This window comes from Pinus tabuliformis, chromosome 5_2 (assembly GCF_031772625.1).
Source record: "Pinus tabuliformis cultivar Carrire ecotype Pingquan chromosome 5_2, CPIR1, whole genome shotgun sequence".
Classification (NCBI taxonomy): domain Eukaryota; kingdom Viridiplantae; phylum Streptophyta; class Pinopsida; order Pinales; family Pinaceae; genus Pinus; species Pinus tabuliformis.
The window spans coordinates 271,562,198-271,575,907 of record NC_142306.1 but is presented as its reverse complement, the minus strand read 5'-3'; positions in this window follow the sequence as shown (position 1 = coordinate 271,575,907).

The window sequence follows — 13,710 nt, the reverse complement described above, 5'->3', positions numbered from 1 at the left end:
GGGGATTTGTAATTTCATCCGTGCTCAACTTGGATTTGACACATATCCCTCTTAAAATGAAAATAAAATATTTTCTAATAAAAAAAAGAAATATTCATTTTAATAAAAAAATAATGAATATGCTATTCATATATGACTTAATATAATTTCATGTTAAGTAATTGAAAGTAAAATAAATATTTGTGTAATATGTTTAAACCTTATGCTTTTCAAAAATATCTCAACGGAGGATTTAAATAAACTATTTAAATATATATGTATGTCCATATCAACTTCACATATATCTATATATCTATATATAGAGATGGAGAAAAAAAAAAGGAAAACATTTGAATGTTGTATATAACTAGCCTAGATCCATCTAAATCTCTATCTAACATGAGCGAGAGGGATCAAATTTCTTCATGTGTAATCTTCTTTTAGAGTTCAAAATTTGGAAGAAAAAAAATTGCATCCCTCTCATCCATGCTAGGTATTCATTGAGATCTTGTGACACCCTAGCTGATTGTAAATATTTAAATACTTAATTAGCATGAACCAGAAAATTACTTAGTAAAGTAATGACTATGAATAAGTAATAACAGTGGTAATTAATTTCTAAGTTGTCCTAGAATTTATGGAGGGGATCCTAGTAATTTTTTTCTACCAGACAGTTAATAGTTAAGCAGTTATTCCTCTATTTTCTTGTTCTCTTTCTTGCTAAGGAAGCGAGGATAACTCAGCAACAAAAAGGGAAGGGAAGGAGGAAAAAAAATAGAAAGCAAGAAGCTTCTAAGAAGTCATTCTAGAGTTAGACATGAGCTAGTGGAATACTTCAGAAATTACAAATTTGATACTCTAGTGTAACAGATAAGTATTGAATGCCCAGTTGCCATTTGTTTAAATTGTTGTGGAAATAATTGTGATTAGGTAGTTTTTCTTTCCTGTTATGAAAGATAGCCTTTAAGGCTCTATGCTATATTTTAGAATGGTATCAATGAATCTCTCGAATGACACTGTAAAAGATGGCTATTGAAATTAGTAAAAACTATTAAAACCTCTGTTTGAGAGTATGAAAGATTTGTTACCAATTAGGTCATCGATCTTTTGGTTGAGATTAAAGAAAATGATATGAAAACAATTAAATATTTTGTTGAAAACCATGGATGGGATTAGAAAGAAAATTGGATCTATTATGGGGGTGAAGAAATAATAATATGAATCTTGTTTTCTGTAGGGCCTACTAGAAGAGTATGCTTATTTAGTAATGAGACAGGTAAAAACAAAAATGATAGTTAAAAAGCATGTGTATGAATAGTTAGCAAGCATGTGTATGAACTGTGAATTTAACCTTTTACTTTACTCGTAACAACAAAGAACAATAGCAAAATATGCACAGTTTCATATATACAAAAATAATTTCAGATAGCTAGTATACCAATGTGTAAAGTAAATAAAAGGAAAAATGCAGTAGTGATTTTCTCTCTAGGGAGTCGGCTGTACTTTTTTGATACAAGAGCGGTTTTAAGTTGAGGGTTTAGCTTCTAAAGAGCATTAAATCCTGGGAAGAAAAAAAAATTCATACCCTTGCAGATAGGAAGGAAGTATTAAGAAAACAAATGCGCCAGAATGAAATGGACAAAACTTTAGAATCATTTGTTTCATAATCACCTGATGCATAGTAAAACTAATAGCATTACCATAAGAATTATATGAACCTAAACGAGAAATATTGTAAACATTAAAAAGAAATTGTTTCAAACCTCAAGTTGAGGTAAAATCCATAACTTAGAAACCACGATGGAACCAGTCAAATATTGTTTGGGGTTTTTGAAGGAAAATAAAAACCTTACTCCAGACCATGCCAGTTTTTAAAAAACAAGCAATTGAATCACAGTAAATTAATCATATATTGTTAATATTAGACTTTCATATGTACAAAAGCCACAGAGGAGCTAACCGTCAAAACACTCTAACATAATATGTAATTCATTTACTCTAAAGGAAGAGCAGTCGATCAAATTTAATAGGAGTTACTAAGTATACATTCCATACCCTATTCCTAAATTCAACCATGACATGAACCTGGGAAACCGACCTTCCTTAGCACTGGAGGAAAACCGGTGGTCAGGGTTGATTTCAGTACCAGAGGTTGAATGCAGAGATAGCCTTCCATAGCTTGAAGAAATAATTATATAAGAACTTTTATGTCATATTAAATCACTGACGGAAATTACAAATACAGTGCCAGACCAAGGAAAATGGGTCGAAGCACAATACCATGAGTTTTTAGGGCCTATTTAGCTTCAACTCATTAAAAACGTTGTAACCCTGGAGCATCCGTTCGAACCCAGAACATGTAAACATAATACATGAAGATCGAAATAGTGAGAATAGAAACTGTAGCGAATAATTCACTCTAAACATATTTTATAGAAAAGAACAAGGTTACCTGTGATCAAACCCTAGAACAACCACATCATTAAGAATGTAACTGGTAAAGGAGTGGGAGCAACATTGATCACATTTAGAATCTGCAACTTAAAGTTCAGTAATATCCGTAGAAGATGCGACCCCAACAGACTGGAGGCTCCATAGAGGAAACCACCCCAATTTCTCACCTTGCAATAGCGGAGGCAAGAGTGAGCTTGGGTGGTTACCCATAGCCACTGCAAAGGGCTAGGACCATCAGATTGTGAGGAGGTCCAAATCAATGGTAGCATGAACTCCATAGGAAAAGCGGAGGTAATTTGAGCCTGGACAATTGGTTTTATTAAAATTTGTCCGTTCTCATAAATATACACAGTAAATGTTACAAAGCTAAGGTCAATATGTTTATAGTCGGTGACATAGCCTCCTAGGACAAATAAATCTGCATGTACGAATGATATTGAAAATTATTCATTATATTAATATTGCGAGGTGATTATGGTACCAAGAGCTATAAACCAATACAATTATAATGATCCTGATCCTCATACTTAAGGTAATATTGTTAGATTTAAATTGATCACAAGGAAAAAAAATTATGGTATGTTGGTTGTGTTCATTACAAGTGGTATGAGAGCCTAAGTTGCAACATTGAGGCTTGAAAGGTTTATATGGATTAGCAAATCTGAATTATGGTGCACAGAGAGAGAAGAAATGGAGTTAAGTACCATGAGACAGGAAATGGAAATCACCCCACCTGTAGGATCAACACCTATGCTAGAAAGTAACCCGGAGGTGTAGGTTCAATTAGATAGGAAAAACCATAACACCAATGCATTGTTACTAGAAACAGTCCAGTAATTACGAGCAAAAATGATGAATTTGAGGGTAGACAATGAAAGGTTGCACTTGGAACAATAAAATAAAATGAAAAACCTTTCAAACTGGAAAAATCAAAGGAACCTGAATCCTAGTCAAGGTGAAGGGAATGAATGAAGATCACACCAACAACGAGAGGACGACCCCGAATCAGAAAGTGGTTGAGCTAGTAGTGAAGAGGAATTTGATAATGTTTCCAGAGGAAAAGGAACAAAAAGACGGAAAAATGAGTTGCAAGGGGAGTTAAAAAAAATTAAACCCCTGATTTATGATGGAGAGGCTAAGGAGGCGGCAAAAGCATGGCTAATAAATATGAACAAATATTTCCAAATATATGAATATGATGATAATTTGAAAGCAAGGTTGGTGGTGTATCAGCTGCAAGGTAAGGCCACCTTATGGTGGGAGGAGATTAAAATGGTTCGAGTTATGGAATAACATGAAGTCACCGGGAACAGTGTCAAAGGCATTTTAAGGATAAATATTTAACAAAACGATTTTATGATGAAAAGGCTAAAGAATTTCATGACCTGAAATTAGGACAACAGTCCATGGATGAATTCATAACTAAGTTCACCTCTCTGTTAAGATATGTTCCCTATATTCATGAGGAGAAAGCTAAAGTGTAGTGGTTTACCAGTAGTTTACCTACTTATATGAAGGAAAGACTGGAATTTGATAATCCTAAGACAATGGACAAAGCCATTCGGAAGTCTCAAATTTGTTACCAACAAATGAATCAAAAGGGTGACAATACTAAGAATTGGGCAAGTAAAAAGGGGTAGAAGAATTTTTCAGCCAATACAAATATGAGGGTTGTTGGCTCAAAGAATACAAACCGAAGAATGTTGAGCGGAACTTCAAGAAGGAATCAGCAGAAGTATAGATCACATAATGAAGTGAAGCAGAATGAAGCATCAAGTAAGCTAGAACCTAGTCAGTTTCAAAAGCCTCCCTTGCAGTTTTGGGGTTGTGGGGAACCTCATTACTATAAAAATTGCCCTCACTGTGCAATAACAGAACCAGTCGCAAATGTTCAAGATGCTTCTACGGTTGGTGACATGGCAAAGAACATACCAAGGATTAATGCAACTTTGGAGGATTGTCGGGCAGTGTACCATTCAGTGATGGTGGAACTTGAAGGTAAAATACTCAACCATCTTGTTTCCATTTTGATAGATCCTGGCGCAAGCTGAAGCTATGTCTGCCTAAAATTAGTTGATTTATGCCATTTGGAAAGTATAAACTTTAGGATTCCATGGCTAGTTCAATTAGCCATAGGGGCTAAAAGAAGAGTCACAGCGAAAGTAAAGGATTGTAAGATTGATTTGGTTGGACAACAGGTTAAAGATAATTTAAATGTGCTACCATTAGGCTCTTATGACGTGCTAATAGGCATGGATTGGTTGGAATAGCATTGGACCTTAGTAAATTGTAAAGATAATATAATTAATTTCCTGTTATATGATGGTAGCAGACCATAGATCCAGGGTGTTATAAGGGAAATCAAATTTCATCCCATTACAGCCCATCAGTTAGGAAAATGAATTCAAAAGGGACGTCAAATTTATGGTGTCCATGTGGGTTACACTAATTCTAAAGATAAGATGCCTGCCTTGGATATGATACCAGTTATTCAGGAGTTTAAATATGTCTTCCCGAAGGAAATTCAAGGGTTTCCACCCAAGAGAAACATTGATTTTACCATAGAATTGATTCCTAGAGCTACTCTAGTTTCTAAGGCCCCTTATAGAACGAGTGTCCCTAAGTTAATATAGTTAAAGATGAAGCTTCAAGAGCTATTAGACAAGGGTATAGTTGCCCTAGTGTGTCCCCGTGGGGAGCTCTAGTTTTTTCGTAAGAAAGAAAGATGGAACCCTTCACCTGTATATAGACTACAAGAAACTGAATAAGTTAACAGTAAAAAATAAGTACCCATTGCCCAGAATCGATGATATGTTTGATCAAGTTAAAGGCGTTGCAGTGTTTTTAAAAATTCATCTATGATCTGGATATCACCAGATATGGATTAAAGATGAGGACATATGTAAGATAGTGTTTAGAACTCGCTATGGACACTACGAGTTTGTTGTCCTACCCTTCAGACTCACTAGTGCTCCAGCAACATTCATGAGTATGATGAATGGAATTTTTCACCCTTTTCTAGATAAGTTTGTTCTTATTTTCATTGACGATATTCTGGTATATTCTAAGAATATGGAGGAGCATCGAGAGCACCTTCGGATAGTGCTGCAAACTTTGAGGGAAAATCAACTCTATGCCAAATTTAGTAAATGTGACTTTTATAAAGATCAAATCCAGTATTTAAGACATATTATTTCATTGAAGAGTATATCTGTAGACCAGGAGAAAAATAAAACCATAATGGAATGGCCTACTCCAGCTAAACTAGAAAATATATGTTCCCTTATGGGTTTGGTTGGATATTATCGACGATTTATAAAAGGATTCTCTAAAGTTTTCCACCTGATCACCTCCTTGTAGAAAAAAAGAAAAAAAATTTAGGTGGTTGGAAGAATATCAGAAAAGTTTTGAAAATATGAAACGTTTGCTTACCACCACTCCTATGCTGAAAGTTGCAGTTCTAGAAAAAGAACTCACGGTGTGTACTGATGTATGCCAAGAAGGTGTTGGGGGAGTCTTAAAGCAAGAATATAGGGTAATTTCTTACGAATCTCGTAATTTGAAAGAACACGAGCAGAGATATTATGCCTATGATTTGGAGTTAACATCTATGGTCCATGCCTTGAAGGTATGCCAGCATTACGTGGTGGGAAAAAAAATTGCTAATGAAGGATCACAACAATTTAACTAGCTTCTTTAAGCAACCTCACTTGAATGCACATCAATCCAGGTGGACTGCATTCTTGAGTGAGTTTGATTTTGACATCAAACATATTAAAGGGAAGGAAAACCATGTAATCAATGCAATAAGTAGAAGACTGCATCATATCTATGAAAATTCTTATAGTCAAGTGGAGTTCAATTTTTCTGAGCAAATTAAGCAAGTTTCCTTGAAAGATCCGGAATATGAATATCTTTGTAAATAAACTAAACCTGCACAAAATTCTGGTAAACAAACCAAATATGGTATCAATAATGAAAATTTCTAATGTTCAAGGGAAGAATGTATGTTCCTTATCAGCTATCAACGAAACAATTTATATTGGATGAATTCCAACGAAGTCCACATACTACTCATTCGGGGTATCAAAAAATATTTTTTGCAATTAAAAAAATTATTATTGGCCTGGTATGAGGAAAGATATTGTAGAATAATTGGCAGATTTCTTGGAATGTCAACAAGTTAAAGTTGAACATCAGCACCCCATTGGTTTATTGCATCCTTTACCCGTTCCTGAGTGGAAGTGGGATACAATTACTATGGATTTTATAACTAGATTACCCAAATCTAAAAAAAAAATGATTTCATAATGGTGGTGGTAGAAAAACTGAGTAAAGTGGCTCACTTTATTCTTGTTAAATCTACCTACCAAACATATCAGGTGGCAGATGTATTCATGAGAGAGATATTTAGATTGCATGGTATGCCTAAAACTATTATCTCATATTGGTATTGATCCAGGTAGATGTTGGTGGCCACCCACCTATTCCACTTAGACCCCCACCACTATCTCTTTCAGTTTTTCAATTTCCTTAATTGTAGCACAATTTACTATTTTTGGCAATTTTTCAGGTCCTAAATGTCCAGCGTTGTTTTGAGGCCCTAAACGGCATTTTTTGGGAAAATTGGGGCCAACGGGGGTCATGTACTAGTATTGGCCAGTGGAAAGTTGTAGTCCTCGAATAGATTTTCTAACGGGGTAGTGTGCACGTCAAACAGAGATTGTATGCCAAAGTTACAACCCCAGGAAATTGATGTACCAATTTACCCAAACAGGGCCCATATTTTTGGTGTTTCATCTCCTAGGGTTAGGGTTTTGAATGTTTAAGGTTTACCATTTTTCTCAATAATAAACAGGCCTTCGAGCCTCATTGTAACACAGTTCAGAGGCATGTAGCCGCCACATATCTTCTCAGAGATAAGCTGCCATTGCCTAAGCTAGTCTTAATTCCATTATGTTTGTAACCATATTTCAATATTTGATTTTAATGAAATGAAGTGTTATTTCTACTGAATCTTTGTATTTATGGTTATATCTGTAATCTTTTTCATTTCTATTTAAATTTGGATCAATGGTATCAGAGTGGTCTACTCTTTCTTTTTTTTTCTTTTCACGTCCCAAACGAGGTCAGGATATAAGGAGTTAGGGATTGAGCTCGTCGAACCTTTGCAAGACCAGCCTCACAAATCCCAACGACCTCCCATGGGGGAAGAAAAAGAAGATAAGGCGGTAGAAGATCCTTTCAAAATCTTGCTCGAAGAAGCCCTCGAGTGACAGAGGAATGTGATGATGGACAACTTTGCCCATATCCTTTTGCGACTACCCAAGGGTGACGCATCTTCTTCCAGTAGCTGCTCTAGAAGCGCCACACCCTTTCAAGTACAATTTAAATTTTACATTCCCACATTTGAGGGTCAGATAGATGCAGACACGGTAGATAAATGGTTAAAAATACTAGAAGGATATTTTTCTATTCATGATTTTTCCAGTCGGGAAAAGATTACTTTTGCACTTCTCAAAGCCACCCCCCATGTCAAGGACTGTTGGGAAACATATTGTGAGTAGAAGGATGAGAGGGAACCCTCACTATTTTCAGTCACACCCACTCGGAATTCATTCTAGGATGCCATCAAGGAGCAGTACTACCCTTTTGGGAGCTATGAGTATAAATACATAAAGTGGACCACGCTGCGGCAGGGAAGGTACCAATACATGCTAGAGTTTACCAATATTTTTCATACCCTTCGTACGAAGTTGGGTATCAAGGATTTTGAGTTTCATTTGGTACTCAAGTATTGTGGTTACCTACGCAGGTACATCCAAGATGAGATGGAGTTCCTAGACATCTCCTCGCTCAGCATGGCGTACCGATAGGTTGCCAAGATCGAACAGAAGTTTAAACAAAAGAAGAGATACTTTGGATCTATGAATCTGAAGCAAGGGAATGGTGCCCCCAAACTAGAGAACAAATGACAAAGCCAAGGTGGGGTGACCCAAAACAACCCATCGAAGCTGCAAGAAAAGAACAACACCTTGAATTCAAAGGACATAAGAAAGTGGTGTGAGTTCCATAAGAGCCCCACTCACAACACAAGTGAGTGTTGGGCCAAGAAGTCGTTGGTGGCCAAGTTGAAGGCTTTAGAATTAGATGCATGTTTCAACTTTGAGTAAGAACCTGACAAGAGGAATGACAAAGGGAAGCAGATTATTTATATGGAGCCCACCGCCACTATTGCCACCACCAAGATCCAGAAGAATGAGACAGAAGATCTAAAGGAGGGGGAGTGTCTCTTCCACTCATAAATGTGGTGAAGGGTTTTCCATTGCAATTCATTGTCAACAGCGGAATCCGAAAGAACCTCATTTCAACAGAGGTCATGAATCATTTGGGCCTACCAACCACACCACACCCACATCCGTACAGCATCGGGTGGCTTCACCAAGGACAATATCTCTGAGTCAACCAGCAGTGTCGCCTTCCCTACAACATCAAGCCCTTCACAGATGAGGTATTATGTGATGCTTCTCCTCTTGATGTTTGTGATGTATTATTAGGACAACCATACTTGTGGAAGAGAAATATTGTATATGATTCTAGACCTCACTCTGTGATCATTTATTTGGGTAATACATTATGCAGGATACCGAAGGTAGCCCCACCTACTTCCACCTCTTTCATCTCTACTAAGTAATGTAGTAAGATCATCTCCCAGGCTAGGAAATTTTTTTCTTTCTGGTTCTCTCTCAAAGTATGGGGAAGATCATAGCCACATCCATGGCCCTTGGGAATGGTTCCTCCACGTAGCAGAAGTAGGTGGATACAGTCATGAAAGAATGTAGGGGCATCTTCTCCTCACCCATACGGGTACCGTTGCGCGGTCAGGTCAAGCATTCATTCGATGTGACTCATAGAGAACCTCTACCCAATGGGTCGATATATTTCCACTTAATTGTAGAAAATGCTGAGTACGAGCAACGACATGATCAACATTGGGTGCCACACAAGTTTCAAGTGGGTGATAAATTTTGGTTGCATTTGTAGAAAGAACGTCTTACCAGATCTCATCGAAAGCTCAAACCACTCCGATATGGTCCTTACACAATTACTAAAGATGTGGGAGACAATTCTTTTGAGCTTAGGATTCACCCATTCCTTGGCCTGCACCCAATTTTCAATGTGGACCGCCTTTGACCATACTTCCCACCATTACTGGACACATCAGACATTGTAGAACAACTCACACCAATAGAGTTAAACCCAGACTTCATGGAACAGGGAAAAATTGATTAGATTATGGACACACAAATCAATAAAACTTGCCAGCAGAAGATCCAACTATATTGGGTTGTCAAAACTGGCCAACTCTTGCACCAAGGCAAGTAGCTCACCAGGGACCAACTTGAGCAAAACTTTCCCCATCTCATGGAGGCACTCAACGCAATGGGGACCATTGCTTCCTAGGGGCCGGGGGGGAATCATCCAGGTGGATGTTGGTGGCCACCCACCTATTACACTTGGACCCCCACCATTGTCTCTTTCGGTTTTTCATTTTCCTTAATTGTAGCACAATTTACTAATTTTGGCATTTTTCGAGTCCTGAACTTCCAAAAACGTTTTGAGGCCCTAAACTACGTTTTTTGGAAAACCCAGGGCCAATATGGGACATGGAATATAGTTGGTTGCTTAAAAGTTGTAGTCCTCAGATAGATCTTTCCAGCGAGCTATTGTGCGCATCAAACAAAGATTGTATGCCAAAGTTACAACCTCGGGAAATCGATGTACCAATTTACCCAAATGGGGCCCATATTTTTGGCGCTTCATCTCGTAGGGTTAGGGTTTTGGATTTTTAGGGTTTTCCATTATTTCTCAATAATAAATAGGCCTTCGAGCCTCATTGTAACATAGTTCAGAGGCATGTAGCCGCCACACTTCTTTTCAGAGATAAGCTACCATTGCTTGAGCTAGTCTTATTTCCATTTTGTTTGTAACCATATTTCAGTATTTGATGTTAATGAAATGAAGTGTTATTTATACTGTATCTCTGTATTTATTTTTATATCTGTAATTTGTTATGTTCCTGTTTAAATTCAGATCAGGGATGTAAAATCTACTTCTACTTTCTCGAAAGCACTTTTCACTAGGTTGGGTACTCAGATCCATTACAGTACTACTAACCACCCTCAGACTGATGGGAAAATTGAGCGAGTGAATCAGGTAGTTGAATATATGTTGTGAATGTATGTAATGCAACAATCGAGCAGGTGGGAAGAATACCTACATTTGGTAGAATTTGCTTATAACAACAGTTAACATGAAACGTTAAAAATGAGCCCTTATGAAATATTGTATGGGAGAAGTTTTAGAGTACCTACTAATTGGAATAGTCCTGAGAATAAGCTAATCCTAGGACCCGATATGTTAGAAGAAATGGAAAATATAGTAAAAATAATACGAAAGAGTTAAAAGTTGCTTAGGACAGATAAAAATCTTATGTTGATAAAAAAAGAACCTACTGGGAATTTCAGAAGGGTGATCATGTTTATATATGAGTTAAACCCAAAAGAAGTTCTCTCCGTTGGGGAAGTTGTGCAAATATCACACCCCATTATTATGGACATTTCCAAATTTTGGAAAGGATAGGACCTGTGGCATATCAACTTGCTCTACCCAGTCATTTATGGATTCATAATGTGTTTCATGTGTCGCTTTTAAAGAAATATGTTTATGATTCCATACATGTTATAAATTGGCAAGACATACAGGTAACATATGTTGTAAGATAAATATGTATGTATTTATACAACTTGAGATGAAAAATGACTAATGATTAATACATTGTGTTTCCAAGTCGAACCGGATGGAGTGTTTTTGGTAGAACCTCTACGTATACTCGATCAGAGAGAAATAATGTTTCGGAACTCAAATAATTTATGCAGGAGGCATTTCCCGATTTGTTTCCAAATGAAAATAAAGAGATAAACATCAAGGATGGTGTTTCACTCAAGCGGGGGGAGATGTGACACCCCCAAGAGATTGTAAATATTTAAATACTTTTTTTAGCATGAACTAGATAACTACTTAGTAAATAATGACTGAATTTGAATAAGTAATAACATTGGTAATTAATTTCTAAGTTGGCCCCTAGAATTTATGGAGGGGACCCTAGTAATTCTTTTTCTACCAGATAGTTAATAGTTAAGCAGTTATTCCTCTCTTTTCTTGTTCTATTTTCTTGCTAAGGAAATGGGGATAGCTCAGTAGGAAACAGGGAAGGAGGAAAAAAAAGAGAAAGCAGGGCGCTACTAAGGAGTCATTCTAGAGCTAGACAGGAGCAAGTGGAATACTTCAGGAAATACAGATTTGATCTGTGCAGAGATTATAGGTTGGACTTAGTTATGTCTTGAGGCCAGTTAATTTGCAAAAACTGCTTTGAAAGACATAGTTATGGAGTAGAGAAGAACGAAGGAAGGTGTTAGACATAATTTCCATTTACTTAAGGGTGGAGGGACCCATGGAGGGACCCTAACTGTAAATTATGGAACTCAAGTGTAACAAATAAGTATTGAATGCCCAGTTGCCATTTGCTTAAATTGTTTTGGAAATAATTGTGATTAGGTAATTTTTCTTTCTTGTTATGAAAGATAGCCTTTAAGGCTCTATGTTATATTTCATAATGGTATGAATGAATCTCTCAACTGAGACTGTAAAAGATGGCTATTGAAATTATTAAATTTTTAAAACCTTTGTTCGAGAGAATGAAAGATTGGTTACCAATTAGGCCATCGATCTTTTGGTTGAGATTAAAAAAAATGATATGAAATAAATTAAATATGTTGTTGAAAACCATGGATGGGATTAGAAAGGAAACTGTATTTATTATGCGGGTGAAGAAATAAGAGTATGATGTTGTTTTCTTTAGGGCTTACTGGAATAGTATGCCTATTTAGTAATGAGATAGGTAAAAATGAAAATGAACAGTTAACAAGCATGTGTATGAATAGTTAACAAGCTTGTGTATGAACGGTTAACAAGTCTGTGAATTTACCCTTTTAATTTACTCATAATAGCAAAGAACAATAGAAAAATATGTACAGTTTCATATATACACAAAAAATTTCAGATAGGTGGTATACCAATGTGTAATGTAAATAAAAGAAAAAATGCAGTAGTGATTTGCTCTCTAGGGAGTCAGCTATACTTTTTCGCTACAAGTAAGTATATATCTATACATACAAAACCCACATTAAACAGTAAAGTAACATCATTGAATGTGGAAACCATTGTTTGGTATAAAAAAATGTGCAAATTATTATCAAGCTGGAAGCTACAAACCGGAATTCCCAACTCAAATTTACTCCTTCAGCCAGTTCTTGTAGGACAGCGAGAGAGTGATTTTGAGTTGAGGGTTTAGCTTCCAAAGAGCGTTACACCCTCTGAAGAAAGAAAAATCCATACCCTTGCAGATAGGAAGGAAGTGTTAAGAAAACAAGTACACCAGAATGAAATGGCCAAAACTTCAGAATCATTTGTTCCATAATCACCTGATGCACAGTAAAACTAATAGCATTACAATAAGAATTGTATGAACCCAAGTGAGAAATACTGTAAACATTAAAAAGAAATTGTTTCAAACCCTCAAGTTGAGGTAAAATCCATAACTTAGAAGCCACGGCGGAGCCAATCAAATATCGTTTACGGTTTTTGAAGGAAAAGAAAAACCATGTTCCAGACCATGCCAGTTTTTAAAAAAAGAACAATTTAATCACAGTAAATTAATCACAAATTTTAATATTAGTCTTGCTAAAGTACAAGAGCCACAAAGGAGCTAACCGTCAAAAGAATCTAACATAATCGGTAATTCATTTACTCTAGAGGAAGAGCAGTCTAGCAAATTTAAAAGGAGTTACTAAGTATACATTCCATACCCTATTCCTAAATTCAACCATGACATGAACGTGGGCAAACAACCTTCCTTAGCGCAGGAGGAAACCCAGTGGTTAGGGATGATTTTAGTACCAGAGGTTTAATGCAGAGACCACTTGCCACAGCTGAAAGAAAAAATTAGATAAGACCTGCTATGCTGACTTAAATCTCTGAGGAATATTAGAAATACAGTGCCAAACCATGGAAAATGGTTCGAAGCACAATACCCTGAGTTGTTAGGGATTATTTAGCTTCAACTCATTAAAAATGTTGGAACCCTTGAGCATGAACACCCAAAACTTGCAGACACAACACATGAAGATCGAAGCAGTAAGAATAGGAATTGTAGCG